Source organism: Mustela nigripes, chromosome 1 (assembly GCF_022355385.1).
Source record: "Mustela nigripes isolate SB6536 chromosome 1, MUSNIG.SB6536, whole genome shotgun sequence".
NCBI lineage: Eukaryota > Metazoa > Chordata > Mammalia > Carnivora > Mustelidae > Mustela > Mustela nigripes.
This window is the reverse complement of record NC_081557.1, coordinates 196,346,324-196,363,122: the sequence shown is the minus strand read 5'-3', so window position 1 is coordinate 196,363,122 and position 16,799 is coordinate 196,346,324.

Below are 16,799 nucleotides of genomic sequence, written 5' to 3'. Positions count from 1 at the left end.
TGGGTTACATTGACAGTAGATCACCCACCAACCTCAAGAAAATTTCCGTGCAACATGGTAGGCTGTAAAACACCATAAAATCTTCAGCCCAGCATCACATGTTTCTTAGGTATTAATTTGGCACTGAAAGATCTAAGCCTTAGCTAGAGAAATAATATCCTCAAGTTTCAAAAATCAAACTGAAGCAGGAGAGTGAGGTTCTTGTCTTGTGGAGTTGAAGAATGAATCCTATGGACAAAGGAGAGTGAACAAAGCGGTAGAATTATATTAATTATATTAATATATTATATTATATTATATTATATTATATTATATTATATTATATTAAGCAAGGTTACCAAAAAAGCTCTCAGAGGTGAAAGAGGTCCTGACCTGGTTGCCAGTGAGGACTTTTCATCTCTGGCCTTTTATTAGGACTTTACCTGGAAACTTGCTGGTGGTTAGGTCAGTGGGCTAGAACCAGACAAGGTGCTTATACATTGTGTGTGTTTTTGTTTCTGTGACATCTATGATCTATAGATATATACTGCTTGGTCTGGCTAATCTTTATACTGAATTTTTCCTTTGAGGCCTGATCAGTTTTTGTGGTCATTTTTATTTTCTGTGTTTATAATGTAATTATTAGAAAACATTTTAAGGCTAGTAATTGGGATAGGGTGGTCTAAATTTTTCTGATCTCTCTTTGTTCTGTCTCAGCATCTGTATAACTGAAATACCACTGGAGCCTAGTTGGGGCTCCTATTCTTTCCCTACATGAAGTCCCATCTGTAAGGGCTTACTTAGCCAGAGTGACTCCATCCCAGTTAAACAGTCATTTTGTTATTTGTGCAGTAAACTTAAATTGACCCTCCCCCCCCAGAGGAACTTACTTAGAAACAAGTCTGGGAAACCAGTAAAATATGGTCAACCAGTCCCTGATAACAGAGCCCAAATACAAGGGTGGGTCAGGTTAGGAGGAGACATTCAATCAATAAAGCACACATACTATCTCCCTAACCACCAAAGATTGTAAACCCCACCTTTTGGGTGCCAAACTTGGGCGCCAATTCTGACCAAAGTGATAGGCTAGTTCAAGCAGCTCCTATAGGGTAAATTGTAATTCAACTGGCCACCCGTGTGTGACCTAGCAACTTTCTCTGTGTGTTACAATCTCATTGGCCAGGCCCAACCACATGGCCTTTGCTCTATAAATGCTAGTCTCTGAGGCTGGCAGGGGGGTGCTCTCTCTGTAAGAGATGGCCCCGGCCGGTCAGTTTGATTCTCGATGCTGACGCAAAATAAAGCTTACCTTGGCCTTCACTTTGTATCATTCTCACTCCTTTGATCACAGACCCCATCATCATCCTTTCCCTATTCACTACCTTCCAGCACACGTGCTTATTTTATGTCTAAGAACTGTGGTCCTGAAAACTCTAGATGTCTACAAAAATGGCAAAATCCTGCCAATACAATCTAGAATTACTATGTTCATCATAGAGAATATTCCAGTTAGGTTAGAGTATTCATTTAAGAACAAAAATTTCCAAATCAAATAAACTGAATGGGATACCTACTTTAATTGGCATGCAGAATCCTACAAAAATCTTGAAAATTCTAAAATAGCTTCATTGAAAGATTCATTGCAAAAAGCTAATGAAAAATGAAAAACAAGGGAGTAGACCGAAAACAAAACACTATGATTGATATGACCCTACTACCCCCTCTATCTTACTTAAGTGACTATTTAATTACTAATTCTCTGAATTGCCTTTTCACTCTGAAAAGACTACAAAACCATAAATTAAAGTAATATTCTTCTACATCTACTCCAACACCCTGATATCTATCTTTGAAAGAGGCCCCCCTTGGGCCCCTCACAGGGTTGTTGGGACTCTGAGGGTGCTCCGGTAAACTGCTAATTCCCTTAAACAACCAAGGGGAAACTAATAGTAAAATTAATAAATAAAATTAACCTTGCCAAATTCTAATAGATAATTGGCGCTACACTGTTTATTTAAACCTACTTGCTCCACAGCCTGTAGGTGAGATATTGGGAAAATTGGCAGAAACCAGCAGAGTAAGTATTCTTACCAGAGTCAGTTCTCCTTGATCTCTGTATTGCTCAGTCAAGGAAGGAAGGGAGAATTTCACCTTGACCCTTATTGGTCCTCTCTCCCATGGACAGCTATGACCTTCTTGTTTGTCTTTTTTTATGTCCTGAGAACTTGGCTTGGTTTTCTGCCTGCCTGTGACATGCAGATTATAGGTTCTTGCATATATAGGTGAAGTGGGAGATCTAGGTTCTTGTCTCACAGAGGCAAAGAATGAATCTCACAAACAAAAAGGAGTAAAGTGATAGATTTTTTTATTAAGCAAGGATACAGAAAAAGCTCTCAGGAGTGTAAGGGGTCCTGACAGGGTGCCACTGAGGACTTTTAGGGTTGGTCTTTTGTAAAAAGCTAACCAGGGAACTTGAAACTTTTTGACTTCTCTACTGGTAGCATCATTGATTAAAGGCTAGTGATAACATCTTTAATGGTTTATTTCTCTTTAAGGTCAAGTTATTTTCTCTGTGGGCCACAGGAGACTGCCATAAATAAGACTTCCCCTTTGGAAACCTAGGGCAGGGTGGTCTGGAGTGTCCCTACATCTCTGATTTCCTTATACCTCCACATTTTGGGGATTTTGGTGAACCTCATCACACAGCCCCCAATTTATGTCTCTCTGCCTAACCCCATTTGTCCTTTACTCTCAAGCAACTCAACCATCAACCTGGGGGCTCAAAAATATAGCTGGGGAGAAATGTGGGTTGCACCACATTTTTAGTTACCTAGGGCCGGACAGAAATGTGGCATGTCCTATATTTGCAGCTAGGGTCCTACTAACTATTGCCAGCTTTCAGGGAATTGTCTTAAGTCTTTTTGACTTTGGGTTGTCTGTGGGAGTGGCTATGGATCTTGGAAAGGTAATACTTTTTACACCCTCTTTGGAGATGCTTCTTGGATCCATAAGTTGTTCAGTACTGCCAGGAATATTTACTGTTTGTCCTTGCTGAAAACTGACAAGTTATTAAAAGGACTTTTTATGTAGGTCTGTGGTTATAAGTTGACCAAATTGCAAAATGATACTCAAAGTCTAATAGGAACTTTTTAAAAGGCCTTTCTCCCAAGCTAAATGAAACGGTGTACTCAGAGGAAAAGAAAAACAACTTTGTTCCAAAGACAAACAACTCTAAATCTATTATATTGGAATCTTTTGATTTCTATCTTAACTGAAGATTTTATCCCTGATATAAAGAAGACATTTAAGATAATGTAGTTTTATGGGTGGTGGATTAGATCCTTGATACCATTCAGGTTGCAACCCAGTTCTTTAAGAAATTAAGTAAAACAACTGTCCTACAAATTGAGGACAAACTGTAAAACTTGTTTTACAAATTGAGTCTTTATAAGAGCCAGAAGAGCTCACCTATCCTTTTACCAATCCCAAAACCTCCCCTATTCATCTCATTTCTTTTTCTAGATTTTTATATATTTATTTGAAAGACATAGAGTAAATGAGAGAGACAGCATGAGCAGGGGATGGAGGAGGGGGAGGGGCAAACTTCCCTGCTGAGCAGGGAACCCGATGTGGGGCTTGATCCAGGACCCTGAGATCATGATCTGAGCTGAAGGCAGTCACTCAACCAATTTGGATCCAACTGACATTTTTTTTTTTTTTTAATAAGCCAATGAGTTTTGCATTACCATCCTAATGGCCAAAATTTCAAAACAAAAGTTTATAAGATCTGTTTGTTGGTTTAATTAAAACAGGCATGACTTTAGAGACATCAGTTTTGAATATAACACTTTTAGTCTACCTAGGTTTACTAAAAGTCAGATAAGTTCATGTTATTTATGTTAGAGAATTGGTCAGCAAAAAAAATAATTTAAGATATTAGTTAGCTGTTTAATGTCTAATGAAAATTTCATGATCTAAACATAATCATTAATAAATAAATTAAATAGCTGTAAGTAAAAGCTTGTAAATTGATTTTTCAGCAATATTTATGATTCAAATGATTCAAAATCTTTTTAGCAACTTGTAACTTTGAAGTCATACTGAAATAAATTAATGAATTTTCATTGAGTATCTTGATCATTTCCAAATAAATACTGAAATATTAGTTGAAGAACATAGGTTTATCTTCTTTTGAAAAAATAAATATTTTATTTATTATTTGACAGAGAGAGAGAGATTATGAGTAGGCAGAGAGAGAGGGAGAAGTAGGCTCCCTGCTGAGCAGAGAGCCCTATGTGGGGCTTCGTCCCAGGACCCTGAGATCAAGACTGGAGCTGAAGGCAGAGACTGAACCCACTGAGCTATCCAGGTGTCCCGGTTTATCCTCTTTTTTTTTTTTTACAGAGGAACTAAAGATTTTGGGGTCTGTAAGTAAACATGTTTTGTGCCACATTGAAAAATTCACTATGAGGAAGAATGTATTTCTAGAAATTATGAAACACATTTATAAATTGGCTAATGCTAGTATAACAGTCTACAAATTATTTCTTAGTTTTCACTAGTAATTAAGGAGCGTAAGTGTTAAGAATTCTAAATAACAGGGGCGCCTCGGTGGCTCAGTTGGTTAAGCTTCTGCCTTTGGCTCAGGTCATGATCCCAGGGTCCTGGGATCCAGCTCCGCGCATCAGGGTTTCTGCTTGGCAGGGAGCCTGCTTTTCCCTCTCCCACTCCTCTATCTCTGTCATATAAATAAAATCTTTTTTAAAAATTATAAATAATGTATATAACTAAAACTATTAAAAATAATAAGAGAACGATGTCTATGCAAGGAAAGTAGGATGTGTTTTGGTAACAATGGCATGAAGTACAGAGTTGTGTTTTTGTAAATGGAAAAAAAAGAATAATTCTGACTAAAGTAAAACAACTGATTATTATATAGGACACAACCAAAATGGATATAAAGAGTTATAGAAGTTGTGGAAAAAGAATCTTGGGAAAAGAGTTTTTTATGTGGTCAAGCTGACTTAGAATGTTGGAATGGCCTTATTTAAGTATCTCTCTCCTTTTTTTTTTTTTTAATTTTATTATGTGATGTTAGTCACCATACAGTACATCATTAATTTTTGAAGTATTTTTTTGAATGTGCTTTAATATCAAAAGTACACTAGGGTTTAGATTATTAGATTAGATTATCGGCCTGACTTAAGAAGAAATTGTGAACAAAAGTTTTTCTCTACTGTTTAAATAATCTTCCTGGAAAGCATAAGTTTTGTGTTTTACCAAAATAATTTACTGTACTTCACATTTTCTAATCAGATCTTTGACTACTTAAGAAAACTCAGTCTTCTCAATTTTAAGATTTCTTTAAGTTTTCTTGTAACTATTTAACTAAGGTTTCTTATAACTATGTAACATTCTGTATTTGCCTTTTGAGTCTCTAATTGGTTAAGCGCATATTTTTTGACAAAGTTCTAAAAAACCAAATTCTAAATAAAGTTTTTTTGACCTAAACTCACTTGGGGATTTTTCCAAAAAGTCCCTGAAACATCTCAAAAGATTTGTTCCCTCTCCTTATAAAAAGAGAAATATTTGACATGTTAAATTACATAGAAAATGTTGTTAAATAAGAAGTGGTGTTTAAACGTCTTGAATTATACTTGTATGGGTATATGTTATTAATATCAGTGTTCTAGAAACTGTATAAAATTCCTAAAAATCCAGTATGTTCTAATACAATGTTATCAGTAATAATCCCAGTTATCACCTTAAAATATCATATATCACAGAAATAACTAAATTCTCTTGTCATTTCCATTACAACAAACTCTCGCCATGTCTTTAGCCATGGGGATTCGTACTTCACAACTGAAGTCCGGTCCTGTGTAAATCCCACCTGACATCTGGTCCTATGTAAATCCCAGAGACCTCAAAATCAAATTCACCAGGAAGAGAAATAGTTGAAATCAGGGTAGATTGCTTCCTCCTAAAACATCACATCAAGAACATTTCATTTATCCTTCTCTCTGTGACTGTTATTCTAAAGCTTACACTATAAAGTTCTTTGTGATCTTTTGTGCACATTTTTATTGCCCTTGTCTAAAAAGATAATATTATTCTTGTATCTCAGGCCATCCCAAAGAGTGTAATCTAATCTCCAGCAAACTGTTGGATTGGTTATAATGCTGGTGATCTTATGGTTCTTTCTTCCCATCACAAATTCTCCCTTATTTCTAGTACCTCAGTTTTTCTGGAACAAACTCTCAGGGTAAGTATTTCTGGGGAAGTGGAGACACAATTACATGAAATACATAAACAGACCAACTGGCTTAATAAAGTGTTACTCTCTTTGGGATCATTTCTTGACTTACTTGCTTCTAGTTGGTTTGGGTCCTGGGGACCCTGGCTCATGAGTGCTTTCCAAACCACAGACATTGTTTTGTTTCTAACAATTATTATTGTCTTCCAAATATGCATGTTCTCTCAGAAGTTTTTTTATTCATGTAGGCAACCATTGGCCAGTGACAGACGGTCTGCCTCCCACTGGAATGAAAAGAGAACAGAAAAACATAACCAGCTTTAAGAATGAAAACCTGAAATCACCTCCTGTGAAAACTGCACTGAGATCTAAAGAGGCAATGGTAACTGAGAGTAACAGTAAGACTGATGTTTTTGACCAGATCTCTTAAAGGGTCATGAGGATAATCAAAATGGGGAACTGTTGAAATAAATTTCTAGGCCCAAGCTGGAGATGCTCCTGTCCAGGGTGCCGCATCAGCAAACCAAAATTTATATAATTTCATATTAAATGTTCCACTTGACCAGAAACTCTGTATTCCCAGTTAACCCATTCCCAGATGCCAAGCCAGCTCTGACCCTTTACACCCCAAACAAGGTTGACTTTGTAGCCTCTGCCAATTACATATTTTCTATTTTTCACTTTCTTGTTCTTTAGTCTTTATCCCATGAAATCTTCTTGTCTTTGGCCCATTTTGCAGTTCTTCAAAAGGAGACTGTCCAACCCATGAAATGTTAAATAAAATTTGTATCACCTAAATTGTTTTCTTTAATTTTTTTTAAATATATAAACTATAGTAAAACTAAATCCCTTGGTCTTCCTCTGTCCCTCTCCCTGCTCACTCATGTGCTCTCTCTAAGATAAATAAATAAATCTTTTAAATTTATATTAAAATACAAATAAGCCAAAGTGGTAAAAAGTAAAAACTGTATTAGAAATCCCTCCAAGAGGGGCGCCTGGGTGGCTCAGTGGGTTAAAGCCTCTGCCTTCTGCTCAGGTCATGATCCCAGGGTCCTGGGATCAAGCCCCACATCGGGCTCTTTGCTTAAATAAATAAAATCTTTAAAAAATAAAAAAAGAAATCTGTCCAAGAGATAAATATTAACTTTCCTCGATATATACAGCCTTAGCTTTATACACGTGTTTGTCTGTGAAATTCAGTTTAATTTTATATTATTTACTTTCCTGCTTTATTATGCATATTAATAAGATTATTAGCTGTCTTGATATACAAAAATTCTTGATTTTTTATTCTAATTCTTCCAATAAACTTAAACTCTGATTAATAAATCTAATATACTTGTAAGAAAAGGTACTTGCAATAATTGTTTGAATTTTCCAGTAAAGTAAAGCCACTCTCTTTAGAAGCTTGATAAAAATTTTTATTATTTTATTTTACCTTGAATTTTCTTCTGTGGTTATACTTTGTCTCTTATTGTGTATAAGCGACAAGCCATTACATACTTTAATAAAGGCCACTGTATGTAATATTGATAGAGTTATTGAAAATGTATGTTAACCAGGGGAGAACAGAAAGAACTAATAAAAAAATCAGAAATGCATGACAAAAGAAATAGTTTAAAAAATTCAAATGGTGTGTTCATTATCACACAATAACCAAAATATCTAAAAGAACAACCATGTAGTTATTTATAAATCTCTATGGCTGCTCAAAACACAAAAATAGTCACAGTTTTGCAGGTGATAGCATACTTGTGAAATTGTGGTTTCTATTTCTAATAAACTTGAACTCACAAGACTAAAGCCAAGTAAACCTGAAGAGCGGGCTAGTCTCTAGTCTTGAGGTTAATTTTGTATTTATAACAGCTGCTGCAAAGCTTCAGAAACTGTCTTATCATCCCTGGAATTTGTGAGCAGCCTTGATTCTTCACCTGACAGAGTCATTGGTCTCTTCATTTGGATTCATCAAAAGAGAATGGCACTTAATGCAAGAAATGCCTTAGAAAGGATGCATGAATGTAAGCTTGACCTTGCCCTTTCCAACACTGCTACTTTATCAGTTCTCTTAAGTAAGAGAAACCCTGTTCTTATGATAAAGAAGAGCTTAAAAGCAATTTTGATAAAGCAGTTTCTCTGAATGAATTTGTGCTTTTTTGGTGAAACTCCCTTAAAACTTAATCTCTCTCAAATTGAGAAGCCTACCAAGAATTAAGAAAACTATGACTGCCAATCACTCAATTCTAGGTAGGAATTAAAGAGACAATAGAGAAGCCTAGAGAAGTATTCTCTCAAACTTATCCACTCTTCTGGGTTAAAATCATCTTGTAATATTTGAAAGCACTTTATCTAGTTAAGGTTCTATTCAGTTTGTTATTTTAGTCTAATGATTTTTTTCCCTTATCAAAAAATTACTCAATTTAAGATATTGAGGTCTTCAGTAATTAGATCAGGATACTAAATCTTTGCATTTAATGATATTTTCATTTTAGTTACTTTTTTTTCTAAGTGGACTATATGATATAGAATTTATGTAAATTACCTAGCACAAATCCTGATTTAAAGATTCCATAGGCTAAATATTATTTTCCTTTCCTTTTTTTTTTTTTTTAATTTCCTACAAGTAAAAGGAACTTCTGATAAGTTTACCATATGACCCAGTAATTCCACTACTGGGTATTTACCCAAAGAATATAAAAACACTAATTTGAAAAGCTATATTACAGTATTTTTTACAGTAGCCAAGTGTCCATTCATAGCTGAATGATTAAAGAATAGGTGGCACACACACACACAGTGATATTATTCAGTCATAAAAAAATGAAATCTGTCATTTGCAACAACACGGATGGATCTAAAGAGTATAATGTTAAGCAAAGAAGTGAGAGAAAAGCAAATACCATATGATTTCACAAATATGTAGGATTTAAGAAAAAAACTAACAAGCGACAGAAAAAGAGAAGAGACAAACCAAAAACCAGTCTCCTAACTACAGAGAACAAACTGATTATTACTAAAGGGGAGGTGGTTGGGGGCTGTTAAATAAGTGATGGGGGTTACAGAGGACACTCATTGTGATGAGCTCTGGATGATGTATGGAAGTGTTGAATCAATATGTTGTACACCTGAAACTAATACAACATCATATGTTAAAAAATAAATAAATAAAAATATTATAGTAAACATTAGGCATTATTAATGAATGTATTCCCTTTTAATACATATAGCTTGATGGATCAAAGATCCTTTATTAGAGACTGCTGCTATTTCTTCTCAGAACCCAAAAAAAGAGTGAAAGAGAGGTAGGAGGAAGGAAGGAAAGGAGGGAAGAAACCATATTGACACATGTTAATATCATTTAAATAAATAATAAGGTGCTCTATTTGGATGAATTATAAGCTTTCCACAATATATATACAAATAGGTTAAAAATTAAGAAATAATCATTATATTATTAAAATATGTAAGAAAATATGAGGGAATAAAAAGACTTTATAGAGTCCTCTTAAAAAACTGTTGATATAGAATCAGGATTAGCTATCAAATAAGACCAGCTATCAGTTTCTGTTCTCAAGATTGCCAAAGAAGATGGTATTAACTCCCAATTGTGGCTGATTTTGCTATAACATCAAGGGGTGAGACTGATGACATGGCTGACTAAATTAGTGTTCTTTTCACCCTTTATTGACTTCTGTGTGGGGTGCTCTAATTAGATGGGGACAACAAATATGAGGTATCTTGGTTGGGTGGGACTGGGCAACAGTGGTGGTGAAAGGATTCATCCAAAACAGAAAGAGACAAAAGTGTCTTGAGTATATCACAAGGGAGCAGGGGAGTGGGGAGCAGGACAGCAAAGGAGAGACCCTGAAGAGGTGGTGTAAGGGCCTAGAGTTATAGGGTGAAATAAAGGAGTATGGAAACATATGGAATTTTCCCTCTTTTGGTAATCTGAGGAAGGGTGCCTGGTTATAACTGATCACTTAGGCCCTGTGGTTATTTATACATGGGTTGCTTTGTAAGCCTGATTGTATTCAGCTTGGTCGACCCTGTGGCCCTTTTGCCTCTATCAAGTTTCCATTGTTCAAGTTGGTTGCCTCAAGGCATCTACATTCTACACATCCATCTGATGTTCCCTTTAGATTAGAAAACATCCAGGCTATTAGTTGTCCTGACAGATGTCTGAAAGCATCACAGCCTTTCAGATCAAGCAGCTCAGACTTACCTGTGTAGTGTTAATTTATCTAATCCTAAAGAGTTCCCCCTATTTTCTGATGAGCTGAGTAGCAACATAACATAGTAGACACAATAGATAATCAAAAAATCCAGGAAGCTGAAAACTTGGGAGGCTCAGAAGTTGAGCATCCATGACCATCATAATTTTTTTCATTGTACTAGAGATGGACAGATTACTTGACTAAGGGGTCTTTAGATTCATTCTTCTTCCCAGCAAATTATCAGTGTGGGTCCTGAGGCTCAAGTTTTTGGGTAAGAAACTGAAACACTGTAGTCTTTACTGTAAAAGCATTGAAATTTTTACAGTATTGAAGTGTCCCTCTGAGTAAAATACAGGTAGCTATCAAACTAATCTTTAAGACCAACAGTTTGGGATTATCAGTTCATCCGCATTAATTTAAAAAAATAATGAAATGCAGAATCAGTACAGAAATCAAATGAGGTTTCTAATTGATAAATGTAAAGTACTATCCAATTTTTCTTAAATTTTCATGTAAGACTTAAAAACTTTTATTTGTTTAATCTATTGGGCAATTACTTTTTCCTACACTTTAACAAGAAGGACAATTAATAATAAGGCATCCAAAAAGCAATGTAAGAATAGTAGCCTAAAATCAACCTTTTGTAACTTGACTTGGCACAGTCCTAGTATTTTCTAGCTAATTCTCTTGTAGATTTTAAAATGCAGGTTCTGTAGTGAATTATTGTAATCACACTATCACAGTCTTTCAAATTTTAATAAGTTCATTGTTATTTTTTAAATTTCCACAATTATTGGGGCACCTGGGTGGCTCAGTGTGTAAAGCCTCTGCCTTCAGCTTGGGTCATGATCTCAGGGTCCTGGGATAGAGCCCTGCATCAGGCTCTCTGCTCAGCGAGGAGCCTGCTTCCCCCCCCCCCCCCCCGCCCTCTCCCTGCCTCTCTGCCTACTTGTGATCTCTGTCAAATTAAATAAATAAAAAACCTTAAAACATTTTTTTCCACAATTACTTTTAGAGCCAACAGTATACCAGTATATATGTTGTGAAGCTAGTTGGGACACAGATTGAATCAAGTGAGAAATCTTGCTCTCAGGAATACAATTTTTTCTTGAGCAACACTGATAACCAGAGAGACAGATTAAGGAAATGAAATGAATAAATCTATGAAAATCCATCGCCACACTGGGAAACCAAGTGCATTACTTAATAGGTACTGCATCAGTATTATGATCTTTGTTTACAAAGGACACACTATAATTAGAATCAGAACCCTTTGGATTTGCTCTGTAATGCTGCATTAGTGACTGCAGGCAGACCTCATTGTATTGTGCTTTGCTTTATTGTGCTTCACAAGTCACTGTGGTTTTACACATTGAAGGTTTGTAGTAGCCCTGAGCTGAGCAATTCTGTCAGTACCATTTCTCCAGCTGCATTTGTTCACTTCATGTCTCTGTGTCATGTTCACAAAACACATTCTGGAATGCGAGGATTTGTCAGAGGCAGGGAAAAGCTTTATTGCCATTCAGTCTGCAAACCTGGAAGAGGCCGACTGGCTATACAAGGGGTTAAAGAGGCAAACCCCTCAAGGTCTGTGCCCTTTGCAGAGACTGATCAGATTCAAATCCCAAATCTCAAGTTTCAGGTGCAGAGTGTCAAGGAGTATACTGTCTACCATTTCTGGTAGCAGTTGTAAGACGTGGCAGCCTTTTGAGAACTTGACAGGAGGTACTGCAAGGGTCTTCTTGCAAATTTTGCTGAATTTTGTGCAAGCTTATCACTTTCAACCATGCTGACTGGTTTTGTTCTTCACAGTCATTAGGTCTGATTAAAATTTTACTTTTTCTACCTCGACATGAGGGATCCCATCTACCTGACAGTTATTGTTGTCTAATTACAGGGGTCTTTTTTTCTTACTGATATTTTAGTAATTCCTGCAATATTTCAAACTTTTTCATTATTGTTGTATTTGTTATGATGATCTGTGATCTGTGATCATGATTCATTGAAAGCCCAGATGATATTTAGCATTTTTTACCAATAAAGTATTTTTTGAAAAGATTTTATTTGTTTTTGAGAGAGAGAGAGAAAAAGAGAGCAGGAGGATGGGTTGGGGTGGGGGAAGAGGAGAGGGAGAAGCACTAAGCAAAGAGACTGATTCGGGGCTTGATTCTAGAACACTGGCATCATAACCTGACCTGAAGGTAGACACTTAACTAAGCCATCCAGGCACTCAACAATAAAGTTTTTTTTTTTTTTTTAAGATTTTATTTATTTATTTGACAGTCACAAGTAGACAGAGAGGCAGGCAGAGAGAAAGAGAGAGGGAAGCAGGCTCCCTGCTGAGCAGAGAGTCTGATGCGGGCCTCGATCCCAGGACCCTGAGATCGTGACCTGAGCTGAAGGCAGTGGCTTAACCCACTGAGCCACCCAGGCACCCAACAATAAAGTATTTTTAATTAAGATATGTACATCACTTTTTAGACATAATGCTATTGTACACAGTAGGCTTAATAATGTAAACATATTTTTTATATGCACTGGGAAACCAAAAAACTCATTTGACTCATTTTACTGTGGTAGTCTGGAACTGAACCTTCAGTATCTCCCAGGTGTGCCTATAGTTTGAAGCCTAATGAGCAAAGTAAAAACGAGCAATTCTACTCTATTTCTTTATAATTTTCTACATAGGAATTGTAATTCAGAAAATGACCCCTTAGTCTACCATGATAGTTAAATTAGTGAGCATAAAATGAATAATTTTGACAATATTAAAATAGAGGAACATTTTAAACAGATGTGAGATTATATAGAACAAACACAAAACCATAGTGCATGAAATTAAAGCAATTGAGATAATTTTTTAAAGTGAGTGATCCTTTTTTACTATTTCTCAGAATTATTAAGCTAAATAGGCATTACAAGACTAAAAACATATATCTTTTCATCTTAATTTTTGTATTAGTCTTTGTAATCATTTGTTTTAAGAGATTAAGATCAAATCCAAAATGAGGTTGACAAAAAGAAAGATAAAGGCATGGAAGGGAAAGAGACAAGAGAGAGAGACAGAGGAACAGAGAGGAAACGAGAGGAGGGAGGGAGAGAGAAAGAGAAGCTTATTGTTATATACAAAATCTTCAAAATCTTCAATATCTTTGCTCCCTTTGCATATAAAGACTGTTTACAAAGTGAAATTGACTAATTATAAGTCAAACGTAGAGACTTATTTCTTAGAGAAAAACAGAAGTTCATTTAAGAAACTTTATTACATATATAAATATGGCACCACAAATCAGTGTTAATCTCTCGGGTTTTAAAGAGATCTCATTGACGAATTTGATTTTTAGTAAATGGTAGTGTAACAATGAAGTAATCATGTGGGGAAGAAAGAGAGGTTAGATCCATACCTGACTGCACATAAGAGAATAACTACAAATGGATAAGCCCTACAGAAAGGAAGGACTTGTTCTAAAATTATTAGGAACATGTCAAAGTACAGAAGACACATCCAGAAAATGGCCCCCAGGGTCAAAATTAGTGACGAATAAGTATCATAAAAAATAATAAGAGTAGCCAACTATAACACACTGTTTAATAACATATTATCATGAGTCCATAGTACTACTTTAAAAAAAAAATAGTGGAGGAGGAAAGGCCTTTTTCTCAACAGAATACCAGCTAATACATGTAGTGGGAAAATAGACTTAGATAATCAAAATTTGTGACTATCATAATAATTTCTAATTGAAGCAAAGATTTTCTTTGTTAAAAATCATTTACACATGTTTCAAACATCATCTCATTTTTTTTTTTATAATACCAAAGGAAATTTTTTTCCTTTCCAATGGAAATATCTAGTAGGCAACATCAGATGAACAAACTTGGCATCACTAATAAAGACAAAATGGCATCATGTGCCTCATAATGTTATAAAATAGGAAATCACACATCTAGTATTTATAACATACACATAAAATATCTAACTCAAACCCAGTTTATGAGGAATTAGAAAAATCTGTATTATATGATTTTCTATGTAGATTTTGGTTGGAACTTAAAAAGTATCTTATGTTCCATATCCTACGTGTCTAGAAGAAATCTCCAACATTCCTTTGATCAATCATTGGGGCTGTTCACAATAAATAATGGTTTTTTCAGGGCAAGAAAAAAAAAATGCCTTGAAGCTTAAGCTATCTGGATACAGCTACTCAACTGCTCTTCTTGGCTTTCAGGTTCAGAGACTTTGCAACAATTTCTAGCATTACTTTGAATGTGTGGATTACATGTCAAGTTCAATAACCCCACAGTTCTTTTCACTTCACTTCCACTGATTTCACTTCCATCCCAGTCAGCACTGGATTCTTTTAACAGTTCTGTGTACTTCAGCATCAACTAGGAGGACTTAAACCACAACATAAACTTTGTTGTCCAGCCTTCAATGAAAATTGACTTACTATCCCCCTGACTCCCTCTTTCCTTTAAAACAAGCATATCTGTTCTTTAGTATCAGTGACATGCTCAGTCCCTTGGACCATTCTTTTTTCCCCAGAGACTCAGCTTCATTTCCTTTTCATATCTTCTTTTCATAGTTCCCAAAACTTTCCTTTCAACTTCTCTTTTCCCAAACCCTCAATGCCATCGCTCCCTGAAATTTACACATATATGTTCAATTGTGAATTAGTCTGTCCCATGAAGTGGACATTATCAAGGGCATTTTAAACCTCAGATAAATTAATAGATACTGCTTGAAGGTTTTAGAATGTCCATAATCAAGGAGAAATAACAGGTGATAAAAAAATACATAGTAAATTTGTTCTAGTTAAAGATTTAGTGTTAGGGGTATCTGGGTGGCTCAGTCAGTTAAGCATCTGCCTTGACGCAGGTCCTGAGTGGAAGTCTGCTTCTCCTTCTGCCTCTCCGCCTGCTTGTGTTCACTCTCTCTTTTGCTCACTCTCTCTCAAATAAATAAGTGAATATTGTTTAAATTTATTTTTTATTTATTTTCAGTATAACAGTATTCATTATTTTTGCACCACACCCAGTGCTCCATGCAATCTGTGCCCTCTATAAAACCCACCACCTGGTACCCACAGATTGTTTTTCAGAGTCCATAGTCTCTCATGGTTTACCTCCCCTTCCAATTTCCCCCAATTTCCTTCTCCTCTCTATCTCCCCATGTCCTCCATGCTATTTGTTATGCTCCACAAATAAGTGAAACCATATGATAATTGACTTTCTCTGCTTGACTCATTTTACTCAGCATAATCTCTTCCAGTATTGTCCATGTTGCTACAAAAAGTTGGGTATTCGTCCTTTCTGATGGAGGCATAATACTCCATAGTGTATATGGACCACATCTTCCTTATCCATTGGTCCGTTGAAGGGCATCTTGGTTCTTTCCACAGTTTGGTGACTGTGGCCATTGCTGCTATAAACATTGGGGTGCAGATGGCCCTTCTTTTCACTACATCTGTATCTTTGGGGTAAATACCCAGTAGTACAATTTTAGGGTCCTAGGGAAGTACTATTTTTAATATCTTGAGGAATCTCCACACTGTTCTCCAAAGAGGTTGCACCAACTTGCATTCCCACCAACAGTGTAAGAGGGTTCCCCTTTCTCCACATCCCTTCCAACACATGTTGTTTCCTGTCTTGCTAATTTTGGCCATTCTAACTGGTATAAGGTGATTTCTCAGTGTGGTTTTAATTTGAATCTCCCTGATGGCTAGTGATGAAGAACATTTTTTCATGTGTCTGATAGCCATTTGTATGTCTTCATTGGAGAAGTGTCTGTTCATATCTTCTGCCCATTTTTTGATATGATTGTCTGTTTTGTGTGTGTTGAGTTTGAGGAGTTCTTTATAGATCCTGGATATCAACCTTTTGTCTGCACTGTCATTTGCAAATATCTTCTTGATTCCATGGGTTTCCTCTTTGTTTTCATGACTGTTTCCTTTGCTGTGCAGAAGCTTTTGATTTTGGTGAAGTCCCAAAAGTTCATTTTTGCTTTTGTTTCCTTTGCCTTTGGAAACATATCTTGAAAGAAGTTGCTGTGGCTGATACCGAAGAGATTACTACCTATGTTCTCCTCTAGGATTCTGATGGATTCCTGTCTCACATTGAGGTCTTTTGTCCATTTTGATTTTAACTTTGTGTAGGGTGTAAGAGAATGGTCAAGTTTCATTCTTCTACATATAGCTGTCCAGTTTTCCCAGCACCATTTATTGAAGAGACTGTCTTTTTTTCCACTGTGTATTTTTTCCTGTTTTGTCGAAGATTAATTGACCATAGAGTTGATGGTCCATATCTGGGCTCTCTACTCTGTTCCACTGGTCTATGTGTCTGTTTTTATGCCA